Source organism: Sminthopsis crassicaudata, chromosome 2 (assembly GCF_048593235.1).
Source record: "Sminthopsis crassicaudata isolate SCR6 chromosome 2, ASM4859323v1, whole genome shotgun sequence".
Classification (NCBI taxonomy): Eukaryota; Metazoa; Chordata; class Mammalia; order Dasyuromorphia; family Dasyuridae; genus Sminthopsis; species Sminthopsis crassicaudata.
In genome coordinates this window covers 119,526,370-119,549,079 of record NC_133618.1, presented here as the reverse complement: position 1 = coordinate 119,549,079, position 22,710 = coordinate 119,526,370, and the positions used below count along the sequence as shown (strand labels likewise).

General features: G+C 37.6%; 1 long non-coding RNA gene across 2 annotated transcripts in view; it reads left to right on the top strand.

Moving 5' to 3' along the window:
- Positions 1–22,710, top strand: part of LOC141554798 (uncharacterized) — a 139,933-nt gene that overhangs the window by 14,841 nt on the left and 102,382 nt on the right. The gene's annotated exons all lie outside the window — the stretch shown is intronic.

The window sequence follows — 22,710 nt, the reverse complement described above, 5'->3', positions numbered from 1 at the left end:
AAAAGAGAAAAAAGTAACAATATAAATAAAAAGTCAGTTTCTCCCTTCCATGATGGCTTGGTGAAACCAATTCCAAGCTGCAGCTATAGATAGATCAAAAGAAAGGAAAAAAAGAAAAGAAAAGAACACACATGTATACAAAAGATGTGGAACAGACACAGAAACTGCACAGTTTTTGTGCTTCTAAAGGCTGTTCTTCTTTTCTATCCAATTGTCAGCATGCAGTCAGATGGAATGTTCATCAAAAGGTGATAAGGTGTACACACACACACACACACACACACACACACACACACACACACACTCCTTATGCCTTTTTGCCTTTTTCTATCTATCTAAAGGGGAGGGAGGGGTTTGGGTATGTGGGGAGGTGAGTGTGAAATTCAAAGGATGATTAAGAGAATTTGATGAAGAAAATGACTTCTTCCACCTATTTAACACTCACATTAATCCACTTGGATGATCAAAAGCAAAAGATAAAGACAATTACAATGCCTTCTGAGCCAAGAAATAATAATCATTCAAAAAAAAAAAAAAGACTCTTTGCAAAATGAGGAAGAAACCAAGCATGTACACACACACAAATGCCAGCAGTTGGATATCGGAATCTGGGCAGGCTTTGTAGGTTTTACTTATCCTTGATTTAAAAGTAAAAAAAAAAAAAAAAGTCAAACACTTCTCTTGAATAAGCAATGGAAATCTGGTGACTGCAATAATTGCCCACCCCACTTACAGTAGAAGGTCCCTGCTTTTTTCTTGGGTGGAAGGCTCAGAGGTCAAGTGCAGAGAAGCCTGAGTGTTCAGTGACAGGGCATATAGCAGCCTGTGCCAATCTAATCCAAATTGCTGCTCTGCAAGTGCTAGATTTTGTTTTTAAAAGCCATTAGTGTTCTGTGATAGAAGGGGAACGATCGGGGGTTGAAAGAAATCACCTATGTTCAAGGCTTGGAAGAAAAAAGAAAAAAGAAAGAAAAGCTAAGCCCAATTTCCTTTGGCAGAATATTATATTGTTAAGACTGCCTGGCATGATTCCAGGGCTTCCACTGAAAGTGAATTTCTCTTATTGAATTCCATCCTGAGATATCATAACCTCAAAAGGCTACTATTACCCAGAGGGGTTCAGATGAAATCATTTGTCCATGACTCTTGACTATAAGGAGACACAATTGTCATTTAACAACAGAGGGTGGAGGAGGAAACCTTTCAGACCTCCCTCACCCCCCACCCCTTTGCTAGGCAGATGGGAAGTTTGTGGAATTTAGTCCCTTTTTCTTTTCTGGGGATACAGAGGTAAATAGGCAACCCCATTGCTTTTCTCCCAAGAGTCAAAAGTGGGAAAAAGTGTGTGTATGTGTGTGTGTGTGTGTGTGTGTGTGTGTGTGTGTGTGTGTGTGTGTGTGTGTTGAATTCTACAAGCAATGGCCTGAGCAAAATTTCAACATTAAATGCCTGAGCTGTGCATTCAGTAGAGAGGGTCATGGGGCATTGGAGAGACCTTTAGATTCCTATAGAATGGGTTTACTTTCTTTAACTAGAACAGTCAAAATATCACAGCAAATGACAAAACATGGAGAAAAAATTGGAGAGAATGAGATACTTTGGGACAAGTTAAAGCCATGAGGGGGGAAGGAAAGTTGATTTTTTTTTTTGTTTGTTTGTTTGTTCAATGTGTTTTTTTTCCTCTTGAAGTGGCCTGATCCGACTTTTGGAAGTCCCACTTGTGTTTTCTATCTCATTTTCCCTTCTTTTTTCTCCCCCTCCCCATTTATCTCTTTCAATTTCCTTATCAATAAAATAAAGGTGATGGACTACATGGTCTCTAATGTCTTTTTTTTTTTTTTTTTCCCTGAGGCAGTTGGAGTTAAGTGACTTGCCCAGGATCACACAGCCAGGAAGTATTAAGTGTCTGAGGTCATATCTGAACTCAAGTCCTCCTGACTTCAGGACTGGCGCTCCATCCACTGTACCACCTAGTTGCCCCTCTAACATCTCTTAACAACTTAAAAATCTTATGACAATGCTTTCCTCCTCTCCTTCTATTAGTTTCCTGTTTCTATGATATCAGGTGGGAGGGTTTGCTACTCAAAGCTTATCATTCTCTCAGACTTTAATAGTTTGGAATTTAGACTTAAGGTAATCAGCTTATGATATGGCATTGAGAAATGTTATTTCACACACATGTATATATGTGTACATATACATGTGTATAGTCTTTCAAAATTTGTTGGTAATGAAGTTGCAGTTGTAAAATTAAAATACAAGTGGCTAATTTCTTTGGACCTAAGTTTACAGGACTCAGTCATAACATTTCCTACATGAATAACAAAATAGGATTTTCAAATGGAAAAAAAAATCTGTACACAATTGCATTTGGCAATTTCCCCTTTTTTCAGTTCTGGAAAAAATAGCTTAAAATGTTTATTTGATAAATAAGGCATTATGCATAGTGCGAAGAGCATTAGAGTTGGGGCCAAGCATAGCTATGGATGATCTACAGATGCTGCTGAGACAGTCTCCAGAATCTGTTACTTCCTTTACAATTCCATGACAAGTCTAGTTTTTTAATTACCTGGGTCTAACTAGTAACTCCCAAATGACTAGTATCAGTATTTTCTCTGATTTGTTCTTCATACCCATGCTTGAGTAAGTTGAGAAGATATCATTTTGATTATATCTTTCTTCTGCTCAAAAGCCTCTAGTACTACCTAATGCCTTTTGAATCATGTGTAAATTCCCTGAAGGCCATCCACAATCTGGCTCTATCTAGCTTTAATCTTATCTCATGCTACTCTTTTTCACATACCTATGGCTAAGAAACCATGCAACTTATTATTTTTCTTCTGCTCTCTTCTATATTTGTGCCTTTCCTTATGCTGTACTCATACCTTGACTATATCCATCTTTTCTTCACAAATGTTTGTTGACTAACTGAATGACATCTTTATCTGTTGAAGTCTCTTCCTTTTTTTGAGGATCAGCTAAGGTAAATGCATCCTCTATAACCCTATTCCCTGATCTTTTCCTTTCCCATCTCTGCCCCCATACCTACAACTAGAAACAATCTCTTTTTCTTTAAACTTGCCATCATATTCTGTTCAATTTTTTTCCTTTGTTTGTAGTGTATTATACCTTACAATATAGCTCATTTATGTGTTTCTCTTCTCTCCATTATTAATTAGATCAGGGACTGTATTTTATTTACAACCTGTGACCCAAAAGTCTAATCTCTGTGGGCTTAAATTCTATTTAATCTTTGGAATAGCCTCAAGAAATCATAAATTCTTTGTGACTTGTTACCCAGGATTTACTTGGGAAAAATCTTCAAATACAAGGTGCCTCCAAAAGTCTTAGTGTAATTTTAATATGAAAACTCAAGTTCATCAAATTGGAACTATGTCCAAAGAACTATAAAAATCAAACTGTGCATATCTTTGCATATCAAGCAGTGTCCCAAGTCTTTATCTCAAAAATATCATAAAAGAAGAAAAAGGACCCAGATGTGCAAAAATGTTTGTAGAAGTTCTTTTTGTAGTGGCAAGGAATTGGAAATTGAATGGATGCCCGTAAATTGGGGAATGGTTGAATAAGTTATGGTATATAAATGTAATGGAATACATTGTAAGAAATGATGAGCAGGCTGATTTCAGAAAACCCTAGTGAGACTTACATGAATTGATGCTGAGTGAAGTGAGCAGAACCAAGAGAACATTGTACATGGTAACAGTAAGATTATGTGATGGTCAACTATGGTAGATTTAGCTTCTCTCAGCAATGCTGTGATCCAAGACAATTCCAACAGATTTAGGATGAAGAATGCCATCTGCACCCAGAAAGAGAATTATGGAGACAAAATGTTGATTGAAGAATACTATTTTTGCCATTTTTTTGGTTTGATTTTTTTTTCTCGTGGCTTTTTTCCTTTTATTCTGATTTTTTTTCACAATTTGACTAATATGGAAATGTTTAAAATGATTGTATAACATGCATAACATGTCAGATTGCTTGTTTTCTTGGGGTAAGGAGAGAGGTAAAGGAGGGAGGGAGAAAAAAATGGAACACAAAATCTTACAAAAATGAATATTGAAAATTTTCTTTACATGTATTTGGAAAAATAAAATGTTATTGAGGAAAAATACTTCAATTTTTTTAGGCATGTAGAGATATGAGTAACAGGTCTCTTCAGATCTAATACTAGTCAGTGCAGATATTGGGAGAAAAAGATAGTCTTTGAATAGTACTCTGCAGAAAATGAAAAAAGAACTCACACTAGCCCATAAACAATGCAGCCAAACACATAAAGACCTTGTCTGTGAAAAACCAGTACCATTTTCTTCATTCTGGAGAATTCCACTTTCCCAAAGTTTTTAACTTTTCTGCACTAATAATGTCATTTTGCTGCCTGGACTCCCTTCAGAAGGGAAACAAACAAGGGATTGTCAAGGGGGCAGTCTCTAACATTCTAGCAATTATCTCTTTCCACAGGAATATATTCATTCCTTTAGACTCACAGAACCACTCTGTGGTTTGGACTCCCCATAGAAGGGAAACTAATTTAGGGTTGAGTGACCATCAACACCTCTCTGTTCTGGTGACTCATAATTTCTCCACACAGGTATAAAGCGTTATGGCTTGGATACTCTCCAGAACAGAAACAGTTGGGGTTAGTATGTAGGCAAGTCTTTTTCCATGGGATCCAAAGTATCCAAAGAACTTACAGTAATAGTAGAAGTAAAAGTCAATGTCCCTTGCAGTCCCACTATTATGAGTTTAATCTCTTTCTGATACTCCAACTTTGAGGTCCATGTATTTAATTCTCAGAATTTAGGACTACTAGAGAGACAGCTCCTAATGCAGATACTACTGAGGAAATTTTCCTTCCCCTGTGTATATTTGTTTAGCATATTTTTCCTTCTAGAAGTCTAGATTCTACCCAGGAAATCTAGGAAACTGTTACCTTTTGGGGAAAGGATGAAAATTTGAACTTGTGGTTGCTAGAAAGACAATCTCTGAGGAAGAATTTTCATTATTCCTCCAGGAGTTGGGGAGAAAATTTCTTACCACTTGGACCATATTATTCCTCTCTCCATATTTTCAACATAGTTGAGAAAATGTGACTCTTGTGTCTCTAGGTCTGGGTCCAGGCACCTCAATATTCCACAACTTTTCAAGACACCATTGTCTCTTGGGCCAAAAATCTAACATCTCTTTGGGCATTTGGCTTTGTGAATCCACAGCTACCACATGATTGAGAGCATATAGCTCCCAATGTGTCTTCTCTTATTAACTATTAATGGTTGCTGGGGAAGGATTCTCTCACCAGAACCTAACTGTGATCCTATCTCTAATTTAAAAACAAGAAAGTCTAAAAAGGAAAAATAAATGGGCAGCAAGGCCTAAAGCTATGTTTTCCTTTTATAAGCTAGCAGGAAGATTTAGCTCCCATACAATATGACCCATATCAGTGGGAGCCATCAAGCTCTCAGGTGGTAGCACCAGCCCCTCAAACTTAATATTTAGTTTTCTCAGTGAAGTGCTGGTAAATATCTATAAGGAGTTGCTTTCCAAGTCCCAACAAATGCTCACTTCTTTATACATTCATTAAGTTGACTAGGGCAAATTCACCCCCTAAATATTTCATCTGTGCCTATCTAGTACTAAATTCAGAGCCTTGTGCATGACATGAGTGCCATAATTTTTTTTAATTGAAATGAATTCAATCCATGTTGTCATTAGCAAGAGATTCTAGGAAATATTGCCAATTGGGAGAAACTTTAAAAATACATTGGAATACAGTTGGAATACATTCAACTGAGTAAAATAAATGATGGGGAAAGGGTATTTTTTTGCTTACTTGGATTTGTTGCTTCAAACCTGCATCCTTATGAATATTTGAACTTTTTTTCCCATGAAAGATCAGACATTGCATTTGTCTTGGAAAGTAAATAACATTTTGGAATTGACCATTTGCTTAGTGGAATATGCAGTTCCTGAAATTTTCATTCCTTTATGAAGAGTTCCCAGTTTTAAGACAGTTTGATTAATATAGTTTTTTTTGTGAACTCCTCATCTTCTACCCTACAATGCACTTAATTTCGTTAATATGTGATATACAATTTGAATGGTATTGCTAAACATATTTGTTAAGAATTGTGAATTTGTGATATTTGGTCTCTTAGTTGTTTAGCTCAGAGATGTCTGTTCTATGGAGTAAACTCTGTAGAGCAGGTAACATGACACCCTTAAGTATTCTTCTTGGTGCCCAAGTATAGAATTGTGAGCAGTTAAACTAGGTACCCCTTGGATGACATGGTGATAATGGAATATGAATCACATTTAATAATATTTCTGTTGGACCCCTTTGACAGTCTTATAAAGCTTCTGGACAGAACCCTCAGAATAGTGTTTTAAATGCATAAAAATGAACATATATGATTACAGAGGAAAACAATTATATTGAAATACAATTATTAAGATATTTAAAAACCCAAATTCATAGATTTCACATCCTGAGCTTCTGATTTAACAGAAAATTTCACTTATTCTTTTGTTTACTTTTTAAAGAATAAATAATTGGTCAATCTGGAGTAAATGGAGATAATTCTACGGTAGGGGAAGATGTAGTCTATTTAGAATATCAGCCTTGGAGTACGTTTCTACTCCCATCAAAAAGGAGTTGTCTATGCCAGAGGGCAGGCTCCCATCTCTATTTGCCAAAATGTTTCTTTTTGGATCATCTCTGAAACACTATTGACTTGCCCTGCCATGTTGGATTTATAGGTAGTGTCAGCTTAGGGGTCACCAGATAAGTACTGGGACCTGGAGATCAAGGCCAACATAAAGGGATGTACTGTTATCAGATATTAGAGTATGGCAGTGTAAGTGAGGACAAGGCTCTGCTATATGCAATTCCATTTTTATGGAACTACAAGCTCATTCTAGAAGTGATTTTCTAAATTGGGAATTCAAGTAGACAAGATAAAAGTTAAACATTTAACAGAAGTCAGAACAGTAAGAGGTTAAGAATCTGAGCCAAAAGGTGAGTCAGAATGAGGTACCAACAATCAGAATTTCATAAGTTATGAACCTGGTATAGCTGGTATATAAGATTATAGCTCAAATAGAGGCTTTTTAAAACTTTGTGCCAGGTAGGAACTATATATAGCCAGACAAGCCTATAGATGAGAACAAATATGGGAGGGTTCCAGGGCTACAAATAGCTCCAAGAAGGGACTTACAGTTTAGGTCTGGGGAATAAATTAAACACTATGAGTTTGGGGAATCCTTTGGTCCTCCATCTCTTCCATCATCATGTCCGAAGACACATGAAGGACTTAATTTTTATAAAATGAGAGGATTAAGTTGGGCAGCTAGATGCTTCATTGCATAGAGTACTAGACTTGGAATAAAAAAGACTCATCTTCCTGAGTTCAAATGTGACCTCAGATACTTATTAGCTGTGTGATCCTGGGCAAGTCATTTAGTCCTGTTTGCCTCAGTTTCCTTGTCTGTAAAATGAGATGGAGAAGTGGCAAGCCACTTCATTATGTTGGCCAAGAAAATCCCAAATAGAATCACAAAGAGATGAACATGACTGAAATGATTGAACAAGAGCTTGGACTAGATCTCCAAAATCCCTTTTTATCTCTAAGCAGATTCTTTAATGCCTAGGAAAAAAATAAGGTATTTGTAACCAAGATCTACCATCTTTATCTTTGAATGTATAGTATCTGACACATTGTAGGTACTTAATACATTTCTGAGAACTGAATCGAAGGATAGTGAGTCTCCAGCCTCTGAGAAGCCTGATTTTTTTTCTTTCTTTAAAGACCAAGTTTAACTGAGACCCAGAATGAGGAGTGCCCAAGGAAATACTTTGTTGATCTTTAAGAGATGGTACTGGGAAGATACCATTTGCAACTTTCCTCTATAGGAAAATCCCCAAAAGCTCTTAGCTCCTTTGTGATCTGACCTAACTCCTTAGCTACCTATCTTATTTTCTGTTCTGATATAGCATCCTATTTGACCTACTTTCCATGATTGCCTGCTCTGGTCAAGGCTTGTTGGTTAATATCTTCTTAAACTGAGCTTCATGTAGTGGAACATCAGCAGAACATTTTAAAGTTTTGTTAGAACTAGAAGACACCTTAGTGATCATCTATTGACTAGGGTTTCTTAACCTATGAACTTTAAAAAATACTTACAACTATATGTCCTTGTAGTCTGTTTCCTGTGACATTTTACATATGTCCTTTTCTTCATTTAAAAATGTGATTTCTGAGAAGGTTTCACCAGACTGTCAAAGTAATCCATGACATAAAAAGGTCCAGACTAACCTTCTTGTTTTAATGAGGAAACTGAGGCATAGAGAAGTGAAATCATTTGCCCAAAATCAGATCGTGAATTGATGGATGACTGAGATTGCCCAGTCTCCTGACTCTTTTTATTGAACCATGCTACTCGGGGAAAGCCTTTCTCTTCCTCCACTATCAACACTGAAGCTATTGACTCTCTAAGCCCACGTGTGGGGAGCCTTGCTTGCTGCCAAACTCCAGAATGTGCTTTTCAGAGCCTGAAATGCCTTCTTTGGCTCACTTTTGTCTTTGTGCCTGTGTTGGCTTGGGACTAGTCTCTGGGGCATGCCCTGCTTTATGGGGTTGGCTCAGCTGCAAGGATCTCTCCTGGAAACCTTTCTTTACTGAATGTTCCCCACCAACTTTCCTTCTGTGATTCTGTGTTTCAGAATCTTTCATTCTTTCCCATGGGAAGGTAAAACATTGGGATGATGGATTAGGAAAGCAAGGACTGGGAGATGAAGAAGGTTTACTAAAACCAACTTTCTTTAGAGGATTATTGTCTATGGAAAGTCATTTACTTATTCTGAAGATTCCCTTTTATATATGCTCCTAACCCTCTTTCTATGCTAATGGAGATTTCCAAGAAGGAATAAGCTTCTATTATAAATTATACTCAGGCAGAGACCAGGGATATTATAGAGGAAATTTCTGAATTGGATGGGAGTTTGGACTAAGATCTCTGCCAACTTGAAATTTCTATGATTTTTTTTTCTGCTTACTGTCCATCTAATATTGGATCTTTGCTACAGTCTTTTTCTGGCTGGACATTAGAACAGAAAGCACATCTTTTTTCTCTTTATAATTTTGACTTGAGTTCTTTTTGCATAAAAGAAAGGAAGAAAGGTAAATGGAATATCTTTAGACTAGAGGATTGCCTGATATTTAATTTTAATCAGTTTCTTTCTACCTTGGTCTCTTGAGATTGTGAAGGTGCTCAGCAGCAGCATCAATAATAGAAGCTGGTATTTATTTAGCATCGTTTTGCAAAGTGCTTTACATACATTATTTTACTTGATTCTTTTGGTAGCTGTGACAGACTGAGAAATGGATTAGGTAACCACCATGGGGCAAATATGGTACCTTAATTCAAGTGGATGTCTCAGGGCACAGGATAGGCCCCATGCAAGCAAACATATATAAGGAGAGATTCTCTGGACAATATTCTCCTGGTGGTAATTTTTGTCCTAGCCAATGACTATATAGTATTTATCTGTGTTAATTATGTGGGAGGCCCATTGACATTTGTGACAATTAGCAATCTTGTCTGTCCAGATCATGGGGTTCAAGGATAGTTTATGTTAGGCTGGGAGTTGGGTCAGGCCATAGTACAGATAATAGCTTGGGCAACTCACTGGAGGTAGAAGCCAAGAGCAAGAAACCACCTTATAAGAACTCCCTTAAGTAGCATATAAATATTGCTAAGACTATTTTGTCATCTTCTTGGACTGGCAAAAAGATGTGAGCTCTTCTAGATTAACAGAATAATTTTGTGGGCCACAAGTACTGTTATCACATGTATGTGTGTATGTATGTGTGTGTGTGTATGTATGTATGTATGTATGCTAAGCTGCAAAAAATCACTTCTACTCACAACAGTAATTTTATGAGGTGAATACCACAGTTATTACTATCTCCATTTTACAGATGAGGAAACTAAGGTTACGAAGTTAAACATTTAGCACAGAGAAAACTTGTCCATAGAAAGTGAGTGCAAGAGTCTAGGTTTGAATGTAGACCTTTCCAGGGCTCTTTACTCTTTACTTCACGTTTCTAGAAAATCTTGGGTGATATAACTGACAGTTTAAGAATCTATAGGGACCAGTCAGGAGAATCTGAATTCAAATTTGGCCTTTCAAATTAGACTTTGACTAATTGTGTGACTCTGGGTAAGTTACTTAGCCCTAATTGCCTAAAAAAAATCTATGGACATATTGTTTGAGGCATGGTACTATCTTAAATTATATAGATAGAAGAGATATATTGTGAGCTCCTTAATTTGTCACCATTTCTTAGATATAACAGTGCTTATATATTTGGCAGTGTTAAGGGCTAAGCCTTAATTTCCATGTTGAACAAGAGCTTAATTGCTAGAGACCTCTAATTTATATTATCAGCAACATTGCATGTCTTCCCTGGAACAAAAAAACAAAACAAAACAAAACAAAAAAACAGGTTGGAAGTGTACACCATGGCAGAGGTTTGTATAAATGTGTGACTTTCCTTCAAGGAACAGGGAATGGAACTGTCATCACTTGACCTCTTTACTTTGGAAGCACTTCCTCAGGGGAAAGAAAGGCCAAGGTTTCCCACTGCATCTAGCATCATCTCTAGTCATCTTGATCTAGATCTGGCCACCGGACCCAGATGGTTCTGGAGGGGAAAGTGAGACAGGTGACCTTGCCCAGACCTCCCTCACTTAAATACAATTCATTTGCATGCCATGGTATCACCTCTCTGATGTCATGATTCTCTTCAAAAATGAAAGACAACAAACACTAGCAACAATAACATAATTCATATACATATGTATATGCATATGTATGTAGATATATTACTATAGAATCTTAGGTTTAAAATTTAAAGGAAATTAGAAATCTGTTGATTCCATAGGGAAAAATATCTAAATGGTATCTGTAGAATAGAGACAATTTTTTTTGTTTTAGGGTTGTAGGAATTTAGATCTACCAGGAAATTACTGAGACAAACTATACAAAAAATAATATCAAAGGCCACTCATTTCATGACAATGAAACCAAGGGAAAATTACTATCTCCATCACCTCTTCATTGGGTATCTGTAGCACCATATGTAACAGGCTTACATTTATAAAATCTCAATTACACTTTTCTTAATCAATAGCAGGCTTTTTCTAAGGGCCACATCTATTATTATAGAGCATTTTAGCATAAAATATGCTCACATGTCTCATGGAAACATGTGTGTTGTTCTCAGGCAACTAAAAGAACATATTAGTAATTATTCTCTTGAATTTCTCATTTCTTAGGTTTTCTATTTTCTATTCCTTCCTATGATCTTAGCACAGTGTCTGATACATGGTAAGTGCTATGAAAATGTTAGCTTTAACTACTATATACCCTAAACCCAAAATACATCTCAGAGATGGCTGCCCTTGGCTTGGACCATATTTAATGATCACCAAGAAGCAATTCAATGGTAGTACTGGTGGTGTCCTGCCTATATGCTCCTTCTGAAAAAAAATGTTGGAGACAGAGCAAAATAGAACATATACGCATGTCATAGTTCTGGAGGGAAAAATAAAGGGAATAAGCAGTTATTAAATGCCTACTATATGCCAGGCACAATTCTAAGGGCTTTACAATTGCTATCTCATTTGAGCTTGACAACAACCCTGAGCAGTAGTACATGGTACATTATTTCCATTTTACAGTTGAGGAAGCTGAGGAATACAGAGATTGTGACTTGCCTAGAATCATATAAGTATATGTTTTTGGTTGAGTTTGAACTCAGCTCTTTCTAACTGAAAGAGTTAGTCCCTGTCACTGCATACATAGATCATAAATACTTGTTGATATAATGTATTTAGGAGTAGGGTGGTAGAGAGGAGAGAGTCCTGAAATTAGAGTTGGAAGGTCTGAGTTTGAATTCTTACTAAGCAATTTATTAAATGCGTAACTCTGGCCAAGAATGTCTTTTTACGATGTTTTCACTTGTGAAAATGAAAGTTAGTCATCTTATATTCCTTTGAAGTAGAATGATAGTAAAAGATAGTAATCATTAACATAGAACTTTATTACATAGTGAGTATGAAGCAAAGATAATAAAAGATAATAATCATTAACACAGCACCCTATTACGTTGTTGGTTTGAATTTATGCTATGAATCCATTCTGGAAAACAGTTTGGAATTTTGTGAGAAGGGTGACTGAAATATCTTTACCTTTTAGCAGATTGATAAGTGTTATGTATTTATGTGCACACACATGTGCATATATATGTGTATGTATATATGTATATATACATATAAACTTAAACTCGCTGAGCTCTTCAGTCTGATGATAATTTCATACCCTGAGACTTCTGTGCTTTTGCTGAGCTGGAGCAATGTTTATAGAGCAATACAAGAAGGTTCTGGTAATATTTAACAACTGGGCTCTTTCCAGAGGACAACTGTATACACATACCAAATCTTGATTTGTACTGTTTATTGATTTCCAAGGTGAAAAATTATCACATTGAAAATTTAACAATTAGCTCTTGATGGTTAGAGCTGGCTCTAAAATGCCCCTGACAATAACAACAATAATGTAAAGGATAAAGAATCCAAATTAATACAGTGGCCAACTTCAATTCCATAACACTTGATCAAACGTATTTCCCTCCTCTCTACAGAGGTGATGGAATGCATATGTAGAATGAACTGCCAGAGGAGGCTGTTGTATCAATTTGTTTTGCTTTGTTCTAAGACGAGGTTTTTTTGGTTTTTTTTTTAGTGGAGAGAGGAGAACAATTAGGAAGTGACCATGATTTTCTTAAAAATTAAAAGCATCAATAAAACATAAAAGAATAATAAGAAGAATGGCTGGAGTAGAGATTATTTTTCCTACTCTGAATCCTGAGTGCTAATAAAAAACATCTTGAGATTCTATGTCTTTTCTTCTATGTTCTGAGTGAGGGAGTTTGTGCCAAAAGCAAGTTAGAAGTCAAAAGAATTAAATCTTTCTTAGAGTTGAGGGGCAGAAAGCTCTAAATTTGGGGTTTGGATTGTAGTTCTTATTTCACTATTAGGTATTGAACCACTGGTCTGATATTAAACATGTAGCTCTGTGGTGGGGGAGGTCATGTGCTACTATCTCTCCACAGGGATCCTCTGTTGCCACTAGTGTGATCTCCCTCCCCTCTGGGGTCTAGAGAAGAAGAAGAAATGCACTATCAGTTGCCTAGCTGCAGTGATGGCCCTTGATAAATTTAGCGATTGCTGAGCTGGGCTGGGCTACTCACTGGTCATCCTGCAATCTCCCCAGATTTTTCATACCTACAAACTTGTGGGTGCACCCATCTCAAGGTGGCTGCTTAATCACTCCCCAAACTCCTTTGGTTACTACTACTGCTCTGGTAGACCCTGCTATTGACTCTACTCACCTGTTGGTACTGTGATGGGATTTCAGGATTTCCTGAACTCACAGGTCACCTTTGAACTCTATCTTAGAATAATCATTTGCTTAAGTTTGAAAACAAAAGTGCCAAGTGCTCATGGATATATGGTGGCAGAGTAAAGAGATGATTAGTTCTGCGGCCAATTAAAACTTTTTGTTATCATCAGAGTACCAAACCCTATGACTAGAAAATTACTCCCCAAATTTCCTGTGTGATTACATTGGAAATGAGACAGAAATATATGTATGCTCTCTGTGTATATGAAATTTGTGTGTGCTTCAAGGACTGGCTCTGCTCATAATAGCTATTAATAATAGCTATATATATATATACATATATATAACATATAACACTTCTTATATGCCATAGATTATGCTAACTGCTTTATAATTATTACCTAATCTGATATTCACAATAATCTTCAGAGTTAAGATCTTATTTTGCAGATGAGGAAACTGAGTCAGAGACTGACTTGCCCAGGATCACACAGTTATTAAGTGTTTGACCCTAGGTCTAATGCTCTTTCCATTACACCAACTACCTACCCCACTGTGCCACCTAAAATAATAGAGATATAGGCTTACTTCCTTTTGTTTTGTTAATAAAAAACATATTTCTTACAAATTGTGAGTAATTTGTCTAACTCCTCCATAGAAAAGACATCAAACTACCCACAGAGACTCACCTCCCTATTATCTCTGTGTTCTACATATGTAAAATGACAAATTAATTAGGAAACAAACTAGGATGATGAGTGACTGAGAACAATCCCATTAAACCACAGATAGAATCCATCTCATTATTTTCCATGCTGTTCTTCATGTTACTAAGAGCATTGCCTACTCCCCGCCTCCCACCTGGTTATCTAAACCTATTGGTTGAAGTCCTAAACTTCTGTTCATTTTGCTTCTGCATTGATGACATCCCTTTAGGAACTTTCCATTCTGCTCTAACTGATCATCTAGCCATTCCCTGAATGGGGTAATCTTTCTCTGCCTTAGTACTTTTTCACAGTTTATCTCCTATATAATTGATGAAATTCACTACCTCCTGCCCATAGCTTCACCTCTCCCTCCTTCTCCCCTTCTTATCCCCTTGCTCCCATCCTCTGGCTATTGCTTCTTTTCTTGCTCATATTCTTTCTTTTTCTTTTGGTATATGTTCTTTTTTATTTTATTTTATTTTACTTTTAAGTTTGAGCTGTGCTCCTGGGGTAAAGGTGTTGCTGTCCTAAGCTTCCTGTGCAGCTCTGAGCCTTGGCTTTGAGCACAGGGGCTCTTGTGTTTGCAGGGGTAGCTTTGTCTGCTCTTTTCAGGAAACAGCCAGATTTCCCATAGTTTGCCTTCTGAGCTGGGCCTGGAAGCTGCTCCACTGATTTGCTCCTCTCTTGAGCCAGGACTGAGGATCTTAGTTGCTGATTTGCTATGATTAAGACCCTCTCACCAGCTTTCCCAGAATCTATCTGAGCTGTGTTGAACACCCTTTTCACCTTAGTGAACCTGACCTTTCTTGAAGTTTTTCAGTCTATCTTGAGCTGGAGTGGGGTTTTATTTCATCAGACTTTGTTCAAAGGCTTGTTTTCATGTGGTTTTGGAGGGAAACTGGGAGAGCTTGAGCAGCTTCTTAGAATGGAACTTCTTTAAAAGCTCAAGTCAGATGTCATGTCCTACATGATATGTCCCTTCCAGTTGCTTGTTCTTTCTCACATTTAAAATGACTTTTTATAACTTTGTAATGACTTTGACTTTATTAAACTGCATATATATATGTATATATATATATATGTATATATATATATATATGTATATATATATATATATACATATATATATATATATATATATATATACATATATATATATAAAATTTTCTGTCTGAGGATGAGGAGAGGTCTTTCCATTTATGCTTTTTTTTAGAGCAAAATTTTTTTTTTATCCCTCCAGAATATTAAATTCCTAGTATAGTGCCTTAGACAGAGTAGATGCTTAAATATGTGTTAAATTGAATTGACATAATGCCATGTCAGGTGGAGGGAGAGATGACCTCTGAATTAGTGGATTTTTTATACCAATGTGAAAAGAAGATTCTTGTAATTAAGTAATTATAATGGCAGTTCATGAGGAAACTGAGGCAAAACGATCCCACAGCTAGTAAGGTCATAAGTCTATGAAAAAGATATTTTTCAAAATCTTTTTAGACCAGTTCTTCCTGAATATTGTACTTTATTGTAGATGGTTACGACTTGACTAAGTGGTCAAGAGAAAATCTAACACATGCCCCCGTTCACCCCCATAAAAAAAGGAAGATCAAAGTGAGCCTATGCTATCAGTTGCTGATTCTCCAGTATCAGATGTGTAAAATCCCTCTTCCTTTTCCATACCTGGGGCTCAAGGGGCCATTTGTTTTATTCTAGGCAACAATAGAGGAATGGAATCTCTAATGAGGGCTGGGATCGTGCTCCATCTGGGACACAGAGCCGAGTCTAGCATTCAGCTCGCATATGGTGCCGGACTGTCCCCACAAGAGAGAGAAAAGGTCAGGGGCTATTGTGTGAGCACCAGTGACTCAGAACCATATAAACTTGTGAAAGAGATTAGTCTACTAGACTTCAGAGGCCAGAGGGTCTTTTGGACAAAATCATCATCATTCCTTCATTTTGTTTGTGATTTTCAGACTTTCTCCTATCTCTTCTCTTAATAGCAAGAGCAACATGTTGTCTTTCTATAGAACTGAAAACTTAGGAGATTTTTGTTTCCTCTCTGGATTCTGCTTTAAAAAGAGCCCAGCCGGGCTGGTGTGTTTATAGAGTTCTTGTCCTCCCAAAGTATTTATGGAGGAGGGGCTGCTGGGAGAATGTTGGTACAGTTTGCATGCTAATCATTTCTGTAATTGATCTTCCCAGCTTTCTCTCAGCCTTGCAGGAGGCTGTCAACTGCTTCTTTGAAGTTAACTAATGATTGTGTGAGCTAGGCATCTCAGCCAGGAGTTGGGGTCAAATTAGCATTGTGGAAATGCAAGGGCCCTGGCTCAAGCTCTCCCTTACCTCACACTATTTTATTCAGGTCAGTGTGCAGGTAAAATGGGTTTAATTGTACTACATTCCTCACGGCTCAGGTCAGCCAGGGTTTATTGTTACCAAAATGGATAAAAAGTATTTTTACCCCCCTTGTGTTAACAAAAAGCTGGCATAATGCTAACGGGTAGGCAGTTGGCACTGGATTTTGCTTCTATAGTTGGAATACCTCAAAAAGTGTGCCTTTATGTTAGAATAATCACATATGTTCTGAGCTTTAAAAAGGAAAGAAGAACAATTTGGGGGTCTGACCATGGGATCCAAATAGGTACCAGATGAAAAAGAACAACTATTTATTCAGAGTTCATGGCAAGAAACAGATTAATTGTGTTTGAATTCCAAGATCTGCCCCTTACTAGCTATTGACCTTGGCAAAGCACTTCACCATCTACATCTCAGTTTCTTCATCTGTAAATAGATGTGTTGGGTTAATGATCCATTACAGGAATTCTTAACCTTGACTACAAAGACCCCCAAGGACTCCATGGGTAGATTTAGGGGGTGATCTGTAAACTTGAATAAGAAAAAATTCTTACCCTTATTTTCCTCTCTAAATGAATTTCCTTTAATCATGAATTTAAAAAATATTCTGTGAAGGAATATAGAGGTTTATCAGACTACCAAATATTACCATGATACAAAAAGTGAAGAAACCTAGCTCTATAGTTCTTTCCAGCTTTAAATTTATGAAAGCCCCACACCTTCAGTTTACAGTTGAACTGATGCCCCAAGAAGTGATTTTATTTTGTATGAGATTACTCTCTCTCAGTTAGTAGCAGAGCCGGGGATAAAATCTAGGTCTTCTGCCTCCCTTCCTTGTTCAGGGCCTCCTGGAAGATGCAGCTCTGCTTCTGCTAAGTAGAAGGCACCAGAGAATCTTGAGACAGTAATTGAGGGAATGAGTTGAGGTACCATGTTCACAGGATTGCAAAGAAACAGAAGCCACTGAGATAGGATTTCCAGCCTTCTTTTAAAAATTAACTCTTATCTATAAGGATGTCTCCACCTTACAGAATTATTAGATTCCACTTTTGCAACATGGCTCTTTCAGCTGCAGGATGCAACTTTTTTTTTTTTTTTTTTTTTTTTTTAATACTAACATTGATGTAAGAGAGAATTCTTCAGAAAACCCATACGGCTCCTTGAGGAGAAATTGGACAAGGTGGTGGTGTGTCACAGATGTCTGAGGGCTTTAAATTAACACTGTAAATCTCAGGATTATGGGGGAAGAGCTAGCAACTTTATTGAATGTATCCCATCTGGCTGCATTTCAGGCAGCTGCCTGACTTGAGGGGAGGAGCGGCAGGTATGAGATCATGAATTCAGAGTTCAGAGAGTATTTAATGAGGATTCTGTCTGGTGTTCATGGCCAGCAAAGACTTTTTAGAAGGAACATTAAAACATGGGTTTTATTGACCTGAGCAACAAACTGATGTGTGGCAAGTACAGGTGGAAGCAAGATTAGGATAGTCAATCCAATTAAGTAAATCATAGAAGATATTGTGGTCTAGGCAGGCAAGAGGGCAACATGGTACTTCAATTCATTTCTTCAATTAGTTATCCTAGGATAGACAAAAACAGTCAGGAAGGATAGAGAAGATACTCTAAGTTCAGACAGGCAAGAGGGCCAGTCCAGCAGAGCTTATCCTAGGACAAGTAAGGACAAGCAAGAGGGAGATAGAGGATACTATCGCTCTAGGAGAAGAGATCAAGTCCAGGGGATCTTTGTCCTAGGAGAAGTAAGGATAGGCAGATTAACAGGCCCAGGCAGGTCAAGTCCATGGAGATCATAGGGGCAGCAAGAACAGCACTAGTGACCTGGGGGAACCCAGATCCTAAGCTATAATCTGTTTTCTGCTCTTTATTATGCTGCTTACTGGGTGTTGACAGACTTAGCTCCTTAGATAGGGGAGAATAAGAGGAGATGGAAAAAATCTGTACATGAAACCTCCTCTGACTGAGGCAGGACTATGTTCAGCATTAAATACTTGAAACTCTGCGGGTTGTTTCTATTTCAATTTATTATTCTCTAATTCTGGTCCAGACCAGGAAAATGGCCTTTGGGATGCTACAGATAGAAAATAACTTGAGATATCATAGAATCACAGAATTTTAAAGAACTGATAATGACCTTAGAGATCACACAGTTCAATTTATTTAACAGTTTCAGAAGTTAATATGTAGAGAGGTGATGTAATTACCAAAGGCTACATAGCTAGTTATATACTTAGAATAACTCAGACTAATGATGAAGAATATTTCTCTTAGTAGACAGGTGATTGGTACATATTTGGAATGAGGCATATATCATCAGATGTGTATAAGGTTCTTGATCAAAGCTCATATGAACAGCTTTATTTTGTTTAACTATACTTTGCTCCAAGAAAAGTTTCCATGGTGGGGGAATTACTGGAAAATTATAGCATTCTTGGTTGTTGGTTTTTAACAAAATTAATAAATTTTTTTAAAAAAAAAGAACCTGGTCTCTGATTCTTGGCTCAGTGCACTTTTCGTTAAACTGTAGTAACCCCTAACTCATGACAAACAACATAAAATAAACCCACATTAATTTGTACTCTGCTAATTAAAACTCTATGAATTTGCATGAAGGAATGAAGCCAAAACAAATTTGGGTGAACCAAATTCAGGCTTAATAGTAAAGATTTGATGTTGGAATATTTTTTAAGATAGAGGATTTCCTGGAATCCTCATATCATTCCACATAGATGACTCCTTGCTTTGTCTATGGGCACAATTGACTCTGCTCTTATGGTTAATTGTTGAAAAGTAAAAGAGGTGGTGGCACAGAGTGCTTGGGATTGCTAGTCTTACTTTAAGATAAGTTAGTAGACTTGTCTTAAAGGTGAAAAAGTCATTTTACAACTAGCATTTTTTTTTGCTTGCTTCCTTCCTTCCTTCCTTCCTTCCTTCTTTCCTTCCTTCCTTCCTTCCTTCCTTCCTTCCTTCCTTCCTTCCTTCCTTCCTTCCTTCCTTCCTTCCTTCCTTCCTTCCTTCCTTCCTTCCTTCTTTCCTTCCTTCCTTCCTTCCTTCCTTCCTTCCTTCCTTCCTTCCTTCCTTCCTTCCTTCCTTCCTTCCTTCCTTCCTTCCTTCCTTCCTTCCTTCCTTCCTTCCTTCCTTCCTTCCTTCCTTTCTTCCTTCCTTTCTTCTTCCTTCTTTTCTTTCTTTTTTTCTTCTCTCTCTCTCTCTCTGACACTCTTTTCATCAGCAAGATGGAGCTAAAACCTCATATTTACTATAAGGTGCTGTGGGGCTAAACTGCTAATGTTTAATCCTGCCATACCAAAAGACAGGCCCTTCCTTGCTTGTGTGCTAATTCAGAAGACATTTGATAAGGGGATAAGAGGATACGGGACTTAGGGGACTCTTTGAGCATATGAGGAGGGAGAAAAAGAAAGAATTCAGCAAGTTCAATCTCTACTTTAGGATTAAGTTGCTTGTCAGCATAAAGAACCCTTGGGCTTTCTACTCTTTGTATAACCTCACACAGAGGTCTGTTCCAGATAATCGCACTCTGAGACAAATGGGAGAACTATGCCTCCCTATCTTTCTTTCTCCTCCCCTTAAAATCTTTTCTTCTGCCATTTGTTCCTTATTGCCATTAATTGGTGACTTGGTGACAGAGGGATTTATAATATCTCAGGTAAGCTGTTTGTTCACCCTCTTGTAGAAAACACTCCTGGGCCAGTTACCTGCCACAATTTTCCCTCCTCAAGTATGCAAATATAAAGTAGATAAATGTGAGCTATCAGGAGCCAATTTGTGGGAAATCTTCTCTTTATAATTAGCTTCATATTTCACCTCAGAGGAAACAAAATGATCCAGGTTAGTCCTCTCCTCTCATCATGCTTCTTCCCTAGAGGCCATCACCACTGGAGTAGAAGGGATAGGAAGTGAAGAGAATGGAAGCACAGATGAATGTTTTTTTTCTCTCTTCTCCCTGCCATGTTTTAATTCCATTCTCCCTTTCTCTCCAGCAGTCCTTCTCAAAAAGAGGCTCATGGGCCAGTGCCTTTTTGCCAGTGGGGAGTGTGTCCTTCCCCACTCAGTTTGCTGAGATAGGAAGTGACAGGCAGGGAGACCTCCTGTCCTTGGTTCCTTCAGTGTAGAGCACAAAGGATTATATCAAACACCACCATCAGGCCAGAGCCTTTTGGTTGCATTAGCCAGTCAAGCATTTTGCTGCCTGCTGAATGTCATCTCATTTAACATTTTGTTAAACAACTTCTAAAGGTCTTAACAATATGACAGATGGGCCTTTGACTGGATACTTAGTGGCTAAGTATCAGTTTGGTCTGGCTGAGTTGTGTTTATTGTTCATTAAGTGTTGTTTAAATAAGGAAATCTTCCCTCCCCTCCACCTCACTCCCTTTTGCTAGTCGGGACCCCAGGGTGTCAATTTAGAGTGGAGTTTTATAAAGGAGAGCTGAGAGAAGAAAGGGACAGAGATGAAGGCCTGGGGAGAGGGAAAGACATGAGGACGTAGGCAGAGAGAGAAATGAAGAGGAGTGGGAGGGAGACAAATGGGAGGGTAAGTTCAAAGACAGAGACAGGCAAAACGAGGCTGAACAAAGTGGTCAGAGGCTGGGAAACTGTGTCCTATTCAAGAGCCTCAGAAGGAAGGGCAAAATGTCCATAGCATTGATGTCAAAGAAACCAGATGACATTGGCTTCCCTTGCCAGCTGTGGCTTCACTCTGCCCAGCAATATGTGTTTGGAAGGTGAATTATATCCCCATGATAATTTATGAACAGCTATTGGAGTGCTACTCACCAGGTTGGGGTGAAGTAGCAAGAGAGAGCTCACAGATTGTTCTCCATATGGGCCAATTGACACATACAGAGATCTTTTGGGGGGCTACAGATTGAACCTTTAATCCCTGCTAACTTTCTTGCAAATTACTATCTTTTTATAGTAAAGAGTCCTGGAAGGTTGACTACAAACCTGTAACTGCTAATGGGGAAAAAAACCTCAAAATTTTTGGCTTAGTCTTGGTAGGTCAGTACTGTCTATCATACAATCTTAACTCCTGCAAGGATTTTGTGTTCCAGCTAAACTATTTTACTTGTCTCTCAAACAGGCCTCTGACTCTTTGCTCATGTCATTTCCTTCTCTCAAAGTGATTTCCTCTTCATCCTTTAGTACAGTCACTTTCTTAAGTTAGCACATTGTATTGTTATCATTTTACAAATAAAACAACTAAACTCAGAGAAATGGCTTTCACACAAAATCAATAAATGGAAAAAGACCCAGATTTCCTGAATCTTGCTGTATGGTTCTTTTTCTATTGCTCATAATTATTGTTTCTGAACTCTTTTGTCAGCCTCTCATTTTCTTCTTTCTGGTTCTTTTGTTTTCCCTGTAGCCCAAGGCTGGTTGTCTAGTTTGGGTTTATTTTATTTTATTTTATTTTTTTTGCAAGGCAATTGGGGTTAAGTACCTTGTCCAGGGTCACAGAAATTATTAAGTACTGAGGCTGTATTTGAACTCAGATTCTCCTGACTTCAGGGTCTGTAGTTTATCCATTGCATCAACTAGTTGCCCTCTCTACATTGGGTTTAATCACAGGGGAATCCTTATTATAGGCCTACCTTGTTAAAAAAAATAAATTAGACTCATGCCTGATGGTCCACATTAAAGGAAAAAACCCTCAACTCATATATTTAGTCTAATAGTACAGGTGATAAGACAAACGTTAAACTAAAACAAACAAAACTTATAGACAATTATCAGTGGTAATTATAGTAACTGACATTTAGATAGTACTTTAAATTTCACATAGCCATATATATGATTTCATTCCATACCTATAACAATCCTATAAGGTAGATCTTGCAGGAATCATTCCTATTTTGTAGATGAAGACATTAAGACTGAAAGGGGGTGGGAATAGATTATCCACAGCCATCCAGCTAATAAGTGACAGCATCAGGACTAGCTATTCTGACTAAAAGTCCAATATTCTTTCCAAAACTCTATGCAACTTTAGCCAAATGCTGTTGATGTTCTAAAGGAAGTCCAAGGGCTCATTCAATCTTCATTTGCTTCAGTTTCTTCATCTGTAAATTGGGGACAGCAATAGCATTTCCTCACAAGGCTGTTTTGAATATAAAAGAAGATCATATTTGT